Here is a 12,358-nt window from a genome sequence, read left to right on the forward strand (position 1 = left end):
TCATTCTGCTCATCATGGTGCTTTTCAGAAAAGTCCTGATTGTATTGTTCCACAAGCAGGTCCTCCAGTTTCGCGATTGATATTCTATTTGCTGTGGCTTTGGGTCTTCCCATCTCATCCACCGCGTTGATGTTAAGTGGACCACAAACCGCCCATCCCAAGAGTGTCCTCACCGCATATGGCCCGTCGTCCTGACTGTTTATGACCTGCCAAGGTTCCATGGCTCTTGGGGTATTGACTCCAATCAGAAGTTCCACCTCTGCATCAATCTGAGTGGTGTGAACATCTTTCAGGTAGGGCCATCTTTTCAATTCCTCTTGAGTAAGGATGTTTTCCTTTGACACAGGGATGGCTGGTTGCGTGTAAATTGTAGGCAGTGCAAGAAATGTGTCGTCATCGATGTTGCCTACCTCCAGGCCTGATATCTCATATGCCGGGACTGGTTTCTCTTGTGCCATGGTTGTAAGGAGAATTGAGGTTTTCCGGCCCTTAGCATTCAGCTTCCTCATGAGGCTCTCTGTGCAAAAGGATGCCGAGCTGCCATGGTCCAGGAAGGCATATGTAGTTATATACCTACTTCCGTCAGCTTGTTTCACCTTAACTGGCACGATGGCTAAGGCACAGTCCTTACCGGCCCCATTATCTTCACCCAGCCTCACCAGAGCACTACCCACAGTTTTCTTGGTCACGGTTGGTGTCCTCACCTGTTGAGGTGTTTTCACCTTCCATGTCGTAGACCTGACTGTTCCCTTTTGATGGCCTGGTCCTTCTTGGTCATTTGTCTCTATGTGTAGCAGAGTCAGGTGTTCTTTCTGGCAATGCTGACACCTCATCCGCTGGCCACAGTGCCTACTGAGATGTCCCTTGGTGAGACAACCAAAACAAAGTCCTTTCACCTTTAAGAACTCTATTTTGTCTAGATGTTTCTGAGCTCTTATCCTCCTGCAGGCTTCAAGTGAGTGATCGCCTGCACAGTACAAGCAAGGAGTTCTAAAAGCCACAGAGCCATCTGCCTTGCATCCTACATTACCGACGGTTGACGGTATGTTTGTGGCCGGTGTCACTGTCGTGGCAAAGCTGCTTCTCTCCTTTCTCTCTTTAACCGGTGCGGCTGATGCTCCTGCTCGTGCTTGCCATCCAGAGGCTGCCGTCTTGAGGTACCTTGGGGCAGCTCTGTCAGTACCATAGTCTTGAATATCACCGAACAATGGGTCGGAGGCCATTTTGGCTTGTTTTTCCAGGTAAGCCACAAGGTCCTTGAATTTGGCTCTTTGCCCAGTGCGCTCCTGGATGTCGTAGGCTGTTGACCTCCACCTTTCTCTGATCCTAAAGGGTATCTTGGATAAGATCAGTCGTAGGTTAGATGGATTGTCCAGCTCATCCATATAGTGGAGCTCCTGCATTGCATTACTGCATCCTCTCAGGTAGAGGGCGTAGGCGCGCAAAGCCTGACTATCCTCCGGTTTGATGCTGGACCAGTCCAAGGCCTTCTTTATATAAGCATTAGTTATCCTTATTTCATCACCGAAATTCTCTTTAAGTAGTCTTTTGGCTTCCACATATCCATCCTGTGGATGCATGTGTAGGCAGCTCCTCACAAGATCTTTAGGTTGCCCTGTGGTGTATTGTTCTAAAAAGTAGAGTCTATCTTGCTCGCTGGTGGTTCTATTTTCTATGCCATACTCGAAGGCTCGCATGAATGACCTAAAGTTCATAGGATCTCCGTTAAACATGGGAATCTCCCTGGTTGGGAGTAGCGCCAGATTCTGCTGTGAGACAAGTATATCTGCAATGTCGTTCTGCCTTGCCATGACATTTGATAGAACCTGGTCTGTTTGGGTTTGACCCTGTTGTCCTGCAGTAGCTCCAGATGGTTGTAGCTGAAGCTGCACAGGGTTCTGATGCTGATATGGAGCATGTGGTTGTTGCCAAGGTTGTGGCTGAGGTAGCACATATGGTGGTGGTCGATACTGTACAGGTGGTAGTGGCTGTATATATGGCTGTTTGGGTCTCACTACTTGTGGAGGCCTCTGTTGTTGTTGTTGTTGTTGTTGTTGTTGTTGTTGTTGTTGTTGCTGTTGATGCTGTTGATGCTGTTGTGGTTGTTGCTGTTGTTGATGCTGTTGTGGTTGTTGCTGTTGTTGTTGTTGTTGTTGTTGTTGTTGCTGTTGTTGTTGTTGCTGTTGTTGTTGTTGTGGTTGCTGCTGTTGTTGTTGCTGTTGTTGTTGCTGATGTTGTTGTTGTTGTTGTTGTTGTTGCTGCTGTTGCTGCTGTTGTTGTTGTTGTTGCTGATGTTGTTGTTGTTGTTGTGGTTGCTGTTGTTGCTGCTGCTGTTGTTGATGCTGTTGTTGTTGCTGATGTTGTTGTTGTTGTTGTGGTTGCTGTTGTTGCTGCTGCTGTTGTTGATGCTGTTGTGGTTGTTGTTGTTGTTGTTTTTGTTGTTGTGGTTGCTGTTGTTGCTGCTGCTGTTGTTGATGCTGTTGTGGTTGTTGTTGTTGTTGTTGTTGTTGTTGCTGCTGTCGTTGTTGTTGCTGATGTTGTTGTTGTTGTTGTTGTTGTGGTGTGTGCGCCCATGCATACTGGTCCAAGAGCTGTCTTTGCACAGGGGTTTTTGGAACAGCATTTATGGATGCATATTCTACCGTGGATTGCAATATCGGTAGTCCTTCTGAGGTGTCTAGAGCATGTGCTTGGTCAACATAATCATTCATACCATCTCTAGGTTGCATCTTGTACACATATCCGTCCTCTTGAGAGGGTGGCTGGTTAATTTGTGATGGATACCTTGTGGTTCTAGATGAGTTGGTTTGTGATAATGTCTCATACTCATCCAGTATCTTGAGTTTGGCCGCTGATACAGCCATGTCTGTGTCAAAGTCGAGTTTATCCTTCTCAGCCTTTAATTTAGCCTTGGCTTTAGCCTCCTGCAGACTTAATTCAGCTATGGCTTTAGCTTTATTTAGATTTGTTTCAACCTCTAATTCAGCCTCCTTTAGGCTAGCCTGCAGACTTAATTCAGCTATGGCTTTAGCTTTATTTAGATTTGTTTCAACCTCTAATTCAGCCTCCTTTAGGCTTATGGCTTGTCTGGCTGAAAGTGCAGCGGCCTTTGCCAGAATGGTGGCCCTCTCGTTTTCAGCCCTTCGACGGGCGGCAGATAACCTGGATGATTGGCTTTTACTTGATGATTTTGATGATTTGGATGATCTTGATGGGGCCCTGGAAACGCTATCCTCTGGGCCTATTGTAGCCTGAAGGTCCCTTTCCAGCTCATCTTGAGTCTCTACTGGAGACTCTTGGATCCCAGACCCAGTTGGACTTTGGGCTGGAGTTTGCCTTTCCTTATTCCCTTCCATCAACCATTTTTCCATCACATTAATAAATGCATTGAATTCATCTATTCTTGGTTTATACCGTTGTGTTTCATCCTCATCGCTTTCCTGTAAATACGGCTGTACAGACTCAATTGCTGACTTAAAAGCACTGAGTGTCTTATTGAACAGTGCCATGTCCGTTCTTACTCCTTGTTCATCATTTGATTTCATCATCAGAATAATCTCATTTTTCTTGCGGGTGCATGCTGCAAGCCTGGCTTTACGTGATGCCATTAGTTGTTTCAGCTCAATATCCGCTTGTGTCAAATCCATATTCTCTGTTTCAATATCCGACATCTTGTCTATATTTATCCACCAGTTCTTAAGACAGTTTTATAATTTGGCTTATATTCCACAGCGCCGTTTGCGCGCGCCACGTACATGGTAGTGTCTATTCCATTCATACATTCTACTCACGCACGTTCCCTTTGATGTCCTCGAGCCGGGAGGGAAGATCCTCCCCTCTTGGTGGTGATGCTTTCGTTGATCGATCCTGTAGCTGATCACAGGCAGCGATGTCCTCGGGCTGTGATCATTCACTGTGCTGATGTGGATCGATTCCTTCCTGCTGATCGCTGATCTTTGATTGTCTCTCACAACAATGCTGGCCCCTTGTTGTCAGTCCTCTTGCGAGTCCTCCTCTGGTGTTGTGCTTATTGACGCGCGCCTCTGCCTTGGGTCGCGTCAATATCTGCGCGAGTCCTCTTTCACTTTATTGAAGCTGGTTGGGGTTCAATAAACGCGATTTTCTTACTTAATGTAGCGGCAACATGCCAGAATGCCGCTTCTTGGTGTAGACGGGGAGTGAATCCATACGCGCTCAACGTCCAAAGAAATAGTTTTCCACACATTAAGCTCCGTTATCAGACACCGATGTGGTGACCCGATTTAATTAGAATAAGTAGGTTACATGGGAGGGTTGATCACAGTGATCCTAAAACGTCATATAACCTGGTCTAATTGCTTAAAGTGTAATCTAAACAGTTTCCGAAAGCGTCCTGAAGCGGTAAGAAAATCATATGGTTTCCCCATCGGCTACCGCCCAACAGCTGATTCCTATCACCTATCTAATGATCTCCGCTGCGCTGTGCCCGATCACCCGACAGGTGCAGGTGATCCACTCACAGCGCCACAGAGTCCACCCAACAGGCTACACAGAATCATAACCTTCCCCTCAATCCTTACATTCCCATAAATTGTAACCTTCTATTGATAAAAATAATGATAATGATAATAATAATACTAATAATAATAATAATAATAATAATAATAAATAACAAAAAACACTCATTCGGCCTTTACACCGCTCCCTCTCTCCCTCTCGGTCCCGTTTACCACCTCGGAGAGCTGCCGAGAGAAATCTGCAGAGCGGCTCTGACGTCACCGTCTGCTTCCCCAGACGAACCATCCCGGGAGAAGCTGCAGAGCAGCAACATTCATCTATGCTTGTATCCCAGTCTTTGTTTGTTCTCTACCAAGTTTATGCTGCTAGTTTAGTTTCAGTTTAGTTTCTTTAATAGTTGTCATACAGAAGTACAGACTACTTTTGTACAAAATGCTTCTTACTGTTGCGCTCCAGAGACTGTGCAAGACAAGACAAGTATGAAACAAAAACATAGTAAAATTAGAAGTAAAAAAAAAGAGGTCACAGTGTTCAGTTTAGACATATGTACAATGTTCGATGCAGAATAGACGTAGTTACCATACAATATACAATACTGTGCAGTGTACTAATATACAATACTATATAGTGCAAGGCAGAAATGGAGAAATGGGACGAGGTGCAATTTAGGTACAATTCACAGTAGGTGTACGAGTTGTAGTGCAAATCCTTTATCAATAAATATAAAGTGTAAGTGTGTTTGTGTGATCTAAAGTGTGGAGAGTGGGTGCTGGCTGCAGTGTGTTGCTTGTTTGAGTGAGTGTGTGCGTGTGGGTGTGTGTGCTGTGTGCATTTGATGGTTGTTGCATAGTGACCACCGTTCGTCCAGCGATTATTGTTCGTTTAGCAGCCTGATGGCCTGGGGATAGAAGCCTCTTCTGAGTCTTTCTGTGCTCGCCTTAAGACTCCGGTATCGCTTGCCTGACGGCAGCAGTTCAAAGAGGCAGTTGTTCGGGTGGCTCAAGTCCCTAATAATTCCCTTAGCCTTCCCCCTGCACCGCCTGTTGTAAATGTTCTGGAGGGTGGGAAGCCCCCCTCCAATTGTGCGTTCGGCTGAACGTGTCACCCTTTGTAGTCTGCTACGGTCTTGTGCAGTGCTATTCCCAAACCAGGAGGTGATGTTGCCGGTCAGGATGCTCTCTATTGTACATGAGTAGAAGTTCCTAAGGATCTTCTGACTGACTTGGAACTTCCTTAGGCGCCTGAGGAAGTAGAGGCGTTGTCGTGCCTTCTTCACAACACTGTCAATGTGTGTGGTCCATGTCAAGTCCTCGGATATGTGGGCTCCGAGGTACTTGAAACTGTTCACTCTCTCAACCGGTGCCCCGTCGATGCTGAGGGGCCTGTAGTCCTTGACCCCCGACCTCCTGAAGTCCACAATCATCTCTTTTGTTTTGCTGACGTTCAGGGAGAGGCAGTTCTCCTGACACCACTGTGACAGGTTCTCTACCTCTTCCAGGTAGGCCCTTTCGTCGTTGGCAGAGATCAGGCCCACCACTACTGTGTCATCAGCCAATTTGATGATGGTGTTGTTGTTCCGCTGTGCTACGCAGTCATGTGTGTACAGGGAGTAGAGGAGGGGGCTCAGAACACAGCCCTGGGAGGCCCCTATGTTGAGCGTGATGGATGAGGAGGTGCAGTTGCCGGCTCTTACCACCTGGGGTCTGCCCGTCAGGAAGTCCAAGACCCACTGGCACCCACTGCTATTTAGTGAAATAAAACAAGCCCTTGTTTTTGGCAACTCTGAAACAACTCTCTTTGTGTCGTAGCGTTTGGGGTCGGTGTCAAACCATAACAGTTTAATATTGATTGGATTTAGATAAAGTCATTGAACCGTCGTATTTGTCATAATAGAACATTCTAGAACATTTGTGGTGATGTCATAGCCGAACATTCTAGAGCATTATAGAACATTTCTGGTGATGTCATAGCCAAACATTCTAGAACATAGAACATTCTAGAACATTGGTGATGTCACAGTATGACGTCATGATAGAACGTCACCGTATGGTATGATGTCATAACCGAACATTCTGTGTGTGTAGCCAAGGACTGAACAGGACTGAACGGATGGACTCAACAACCAAAACTGAAGCCTGCATTTCTCAACCAAGGTGCCAAGCCTTCCGGTTTGCTGTGGAAAGAGCCAGCAAGTGGATTTACGGCTTTCCAGTGTGGAGGAATTTTCATGTGTCCAGTCGGCGGTGATTTTGGAGACTGGGAAAAACAGTTTTCTTACCTTGTAGTAGTGACGTCAATATTTAGGAAAATAGATTTAGGACCACTTCTGTAAAGAAAGACTTCACTGTGGAAGAGAAATAAACCATTTTGATATCTTTGTTTTACACTGGAGCGGCTGTGGACATTATTGTTCTTTATCAACGAACGTACAACTCACGAGTCAGCAATTTTAACCAGTAGAGTGGAACGTCTGCCCTCATAGATGCCTTGCATGTCCAGTACACTTATAAGTCCAACCTTGGGCTAGTCATATCACATATCACAACCTACAGTAGACTATAAACCGTTCTGGAATTCTTTATTTCTATGTTATGAAATATGCAGGGTGACTGAGATATATTTGATCAAATGAAGGTCCATAGTCTAATTTGAATGAACTGTAGGTGCTTGACATGACAAAGGTTGAGAACCAAAGTCAGGAACTGAAGTCTTTCCAAAATGAAATGTTCATGTGAAAGCAATTAGCCTCTGACTGTTTACATTCTACAACAGTTTTACCCATGACTTTATTTCCTCAAATAGCAAAACACAGATCTAATTTAATTATGTAAAACTATAGGGGCAAATTAGGGGGGTATAGGCGTACTTATTTTATTGTAAGTATGTTCTGGTTCCACATTAAATTAGGTGTCATGTATCATGTTCACTTGAATATTGAAGTCATATTCAGTTTGCCTTTTCTCTGATCTATTAGTTGCATCAATTACACTGCTGACAAATATTGAACCTATGTTAAAAAAAAAAATACAATCCGAACTATCCCATTAGGTTCTCCCCAGAGTCCAGGACATGAGTAAACAGATGGATATAGCAAGCTAGCATAAGGCCACATAGTATAACTGTAGATTGTATAGTATAGCATTGTATAGTAGTGTACATAAGACCCAGTGCCTCATCCGTAGCTAACAGTGTATTGCACTATCGCAGGACCTTAGCATGTCTTACCATGCTTTTTGTAAACTTTATGGACATATACCTGTTATGTCTTATTCTTATTACTTGTAGTATTGCACAAATGTCTTATTCTCATCCTATTCTTATTACTGTATTATTGCACAATCGCTGCAGTCATGACCCAGGCCGTTATTGAAAATAAGAACTTGTTCTTAATTAACCTGCCTATTAAAATAAAGGTTTGATGACCCCCCCCCCCCCCCCCCCCCCCCAGCTTGTATGCCGTGACAAATAAAACTCTTGACTTGACTTGAGTCTGCACCTCCAACACCATCACCCTGAGCATCCGGTCCCCCCAGGGCTGTGTTCTGAGCCCCCTGCTGTACTCACTATACACACATGACTGTGTGGCCAAGTTCAGCTCCAACTCCATAGTGAAGTTTGCGGACGACACAGTGGTGGTGGGGCTGATCTCGGACAACGATGAGAAGGCCTACCGGGAGGAGGTTGAGGTACTGGAACGCTGGTGCCAGGACAACAGCCTGCTCCTGAACATTGGTAAAACCAAGGAGCTGATCGTGGATTTTAGGAGAAGACAGCAGGGGACACACACACCACTGAGGATAAACGGGGCTACCGTGGACAGGGTGAGCAGCTTCAAGTACCTGGGGGTCCACATCTCAGAGGATCTGACATGGACAACACACATAGACTCAGTCGTAAAAAAGGCGAAGCAGCGCCTCTACCACCTGAGACAGTTAAGGAAGTTCAGAGTATCTGGGAAGATACTCCAGTCCTTCTACTCCGGAGCTGTAGAAAGCATCTTGACTGGAAACATCACTGCCTGGTATGGAAACAGCACAGCACAGGACAAGAAGGCCCTACAGAGAGTGGTGCGCTCAGCCGAGCGTACCACGGGTATTGCACTACCACCCCTGCAGGTCCTATACAACAAGAGGTGCAAATACAGAGCCTGCAGAATAATGAAAGACCCTCACCACCCCAACAACAGCCTGTTCAAGCTGCTGCGGTCAGGCAAACGCCTGCGAACACCAGCAACTATGACAGAGAGACTTCGGCTCAGCTTCTTCCCCCAGGCCATCAGAGCCTTGAACACTGAACTCTCCACACACAAGAGCACACACACTGTACACGCTCACACACTAGCAGCCACTTTAACATGAGCACACACACACTCATGCTGCACACGCTCACACTTATGGTCACTTTAAAAAAGGAAAGGTCACTTTAAGAATAGTATAGTATAACTTGAGATTGTATAATATAGCATTGTATAGCAGTGTACATAAAGACCCAGTGCCTCATCCGTAGCTAACAGTGTATTGCACTACCACAGGACCTAGCATGTCCTACCATGCTCTGTAAATAACTCATGTACATATACCGATATGCCCTACTTTGATTACTTGTATTATTGCACAATGTTGTTCTATTGGATTCTTATTATATTATTATTGTATTATGCACAATCGTTGCGGGCAAGACCCCCCGCATTTCATTGTATACTTGTATGCCGTGACAAATAAAACTCTTGACTTGACTTTCCCGGTTTCCAAAATTATTTGTCAGTGTGGTCCGGTACTGTCTATGGTGCTGAGCGCTAGTGTGCGGTGCCTACAAGTAGTTCAAGTTTCAAGTTTGCTTTTATTTGTCTTGTATAAAGTACATGTACATTACAGTAAAATGCTTGGTTCTGTATGAGCCCATGGGAATGTGCTCCATACAGTAAAATAAAAAATCTACTATATCTATTATCTACCATCAACAAGATTAGATGCACTTTTTAGAAAATAAAAGGTTTACAGAAAATATTGGTTTGTGGTCCCAAATTAAACATGCAATAACTATTCATTTTAAATGTGCCAGAGTCTGACTGACATCATATATCAGGTTCGACATAATTATGTATTTATTGTGTACGATGGACACTTTTTGATTGATTGTATGGTTGTTACTGTTAACTCTCCAAGAGTGTGTGTAGCCAGAAGTTATAGATGCTATTAAATAGTGCAGTTAAAGGCCCATAGCAAACAGCTGCTGGAGCCAACTAGAGGCTCTCAACCCTAAACCCAGAGCCGTATAATTAAGAGTTCCGCCACTCCGACCCACCTTCGTTGTTATTGTGGAATGCGGAAGTAAAGCACCTCAGGGGTGGTCCGTAGTTCAAGTCTCAGCTCAACGTCATGCATTTTCATTGTTGCCGAGCGGCACTCGCTGGTAAGTTTACTTTACTTTTACTACTTTGTACATTTTAACGCATTAGCAGACCACTCATGGATTTAGTCAATATTGGTATTTTATGTAGCAAGCTTTAGTTAATGTTGATCGTAAGTTAATAGCTTGTTAGATTCTAAATGCAGTTAAGAACGTTACCATACTGACGTGACGTTGGCCTAACGTTATATTTACCAAATTATTTGCAGTTATTATATTGGTGTTCATTAGTTTATCATTGTTTATTAGATTTATTGTTAAAGTGAGCAACACGAGATAGACTGGTCTTCATATAAGGTACAGTAAGGTTATAATATAGACAATAACACATGACACTAGATAGACTGGTCTTCATATAAGGTACAGTAAGGTTATACTATATAGACAATAACACATGACACTAGATAGACTGGTCTTCATATAAGGTACAGTAAGGTTATAATATATAGACAATAACACATGACACTAGATAGACTGGTCTTCATATAAGGTACAGTAAGGTTATAATATATAGACAATAACACATGACACTAGATAGACTGGTCTTCATATAAGGTACAGTAAGGTTACATAATATAATATATAGACAATAACACAGTGGATACAGACCTGTCTGGCTCTCCTCTCGTGGTCTTGACTCTAATGAGAGACGTGTCCCAGTCATTTGGAGTTGTGAGGTTGATTATTATTAGTAGTAATGTAGTTTGTATATTATTAGTAGATATGTAGGTTGTATATTATTAGTAGAAATGTACAGTCTCCTCCCCACCGTATGTATATTTCTCTCCCACCCACCCCCTCCTAATGTACAGTCCCCTCCCCATCATATGTATATACTCTGTCAGGATCTATGGGTAACAGTACTGTATATTTGAATACCGTTTATGTCACAAATGTATCAGTACTAAATACCTGTATGTCCCTATGCCATAAATGTCATGTATGTTGTGTATGTCATAAATGTCAATATGAATTGAAAATGGGGGACCCTGATGTAAGGTACATTTTATTTATATAGTGCTTTTCCAGATTAAAATCACAAAGTGCTTTACAGGCAGTAAAAGGTTAATCAGAATAGAATAACCACACATGTTACATCACATACAAGATTGTAGAATACTTCAAAAAATAAATGAAGTAAAATACAATCACACATACACACGTTATACCACATACATGATCAATTAAAAGCCTCACTGTATAAAAAGGTTTTTAGACCTTGTTTAAAAGACTGCACACTAACAGTAGACCTGATTTCATAAGGTAGCTGATTCCATAGCTTGGGTGCTACGAAGCCCGGCGACGAGCTCTCCTTGGTCGGAGGAGCGGAGAGCCCTATTAGGGCAGTAAGGGGTTATAAGCTCAGCAATGTAGCTTGGGGCTTCACCCTTTAAAGCCTTGTAGGTGGTGAGCTCAATTTTAAAAATAAAAATGTAAACAAGACAAACGTCTTTCTCTGGTCTGCATCCCCTTAACAATTGTGTGTATTGAGCCGTACTGTATTGTACCCATTCTGCAACCTGTTAAATAAAGTTTTCATTAATTCCAGGAGCCATGCTGTTGTCTGGTAAGATGGAGGTCGTTGTTCCTGCTCCACCATGAATTTCAGGCCAGCACTTGTTGCAAAGAACCCGGACACATTGAACCTGTTGTGGAATATTTTAAATTAGTCAAACAGTGAAACTGTAGAAATTCAGATGAGTCAAATTGTATCAAAAATAGAATAGTTTATTATCTGTTTTTATGGCCATAGAAAGATTATGCACAAGATGTGTGTTGTTGTAGAGTGCATGAGCAACTCCATAACTCTATCTCCCTGTTTTGTTTTCTAGGATAAATTACCACTATAATGACGTGCATGTGTCCAGTCTGAGGTGAGCAGCAGTCGTGACAGAAAGGCCCTAGCACTACAAACAACAGGATTGGAAGACTGGACCTCTACATGGACATATTATAGGCCTATAATAATAAAAAATGTGTGGAATGCAATTGCTTGCCTTGTATTTTTTCTACTGTTGACCAAACTTCTTTCTTGGCTTAATTGAGTAGTATCAATGGTTACAGTATGAAATGTAAATGCTAAGAAATGCAGAGTAAACAGCTTGATATGATATTCACTGCATTTTCACATGTGCATGTATGAATGTCTTATATAGCATTAGGATGTGTAGAAGCACAAGTCTCTCTGCCACTCCCCTGAAATGCTATTATATATATTGAATATAAATAGCCCACATATAATGTGGGCTGATTAATACAATGATGCTTGATTGTGTAACAACTGGTGATATGGCTAATGTAAAATAAGTCAGCTAGCACAGCTAGCATTTAACGTTCGAAATTGCCATCATCGCCTAGTGATATAATGTAAATATTAAAGTAGCAGATATGTAAATGATATATCGCAACAGTGATCAATGCACATTGTATTAATAAGTACCAAAAATTGCTG

This window comes from Notolepis coatsorum (assembly GCF_963971535.1).
Source record: "Notolepis coatsorum genome assembly, chromosome: 1".
Classification (NCBI taxonomy): Eukaryota; Metazoa; Chordata; class Actinopteri; order Aulopiformes; family Paralepididae; genus Notolepis; species Notolepis coatsorum.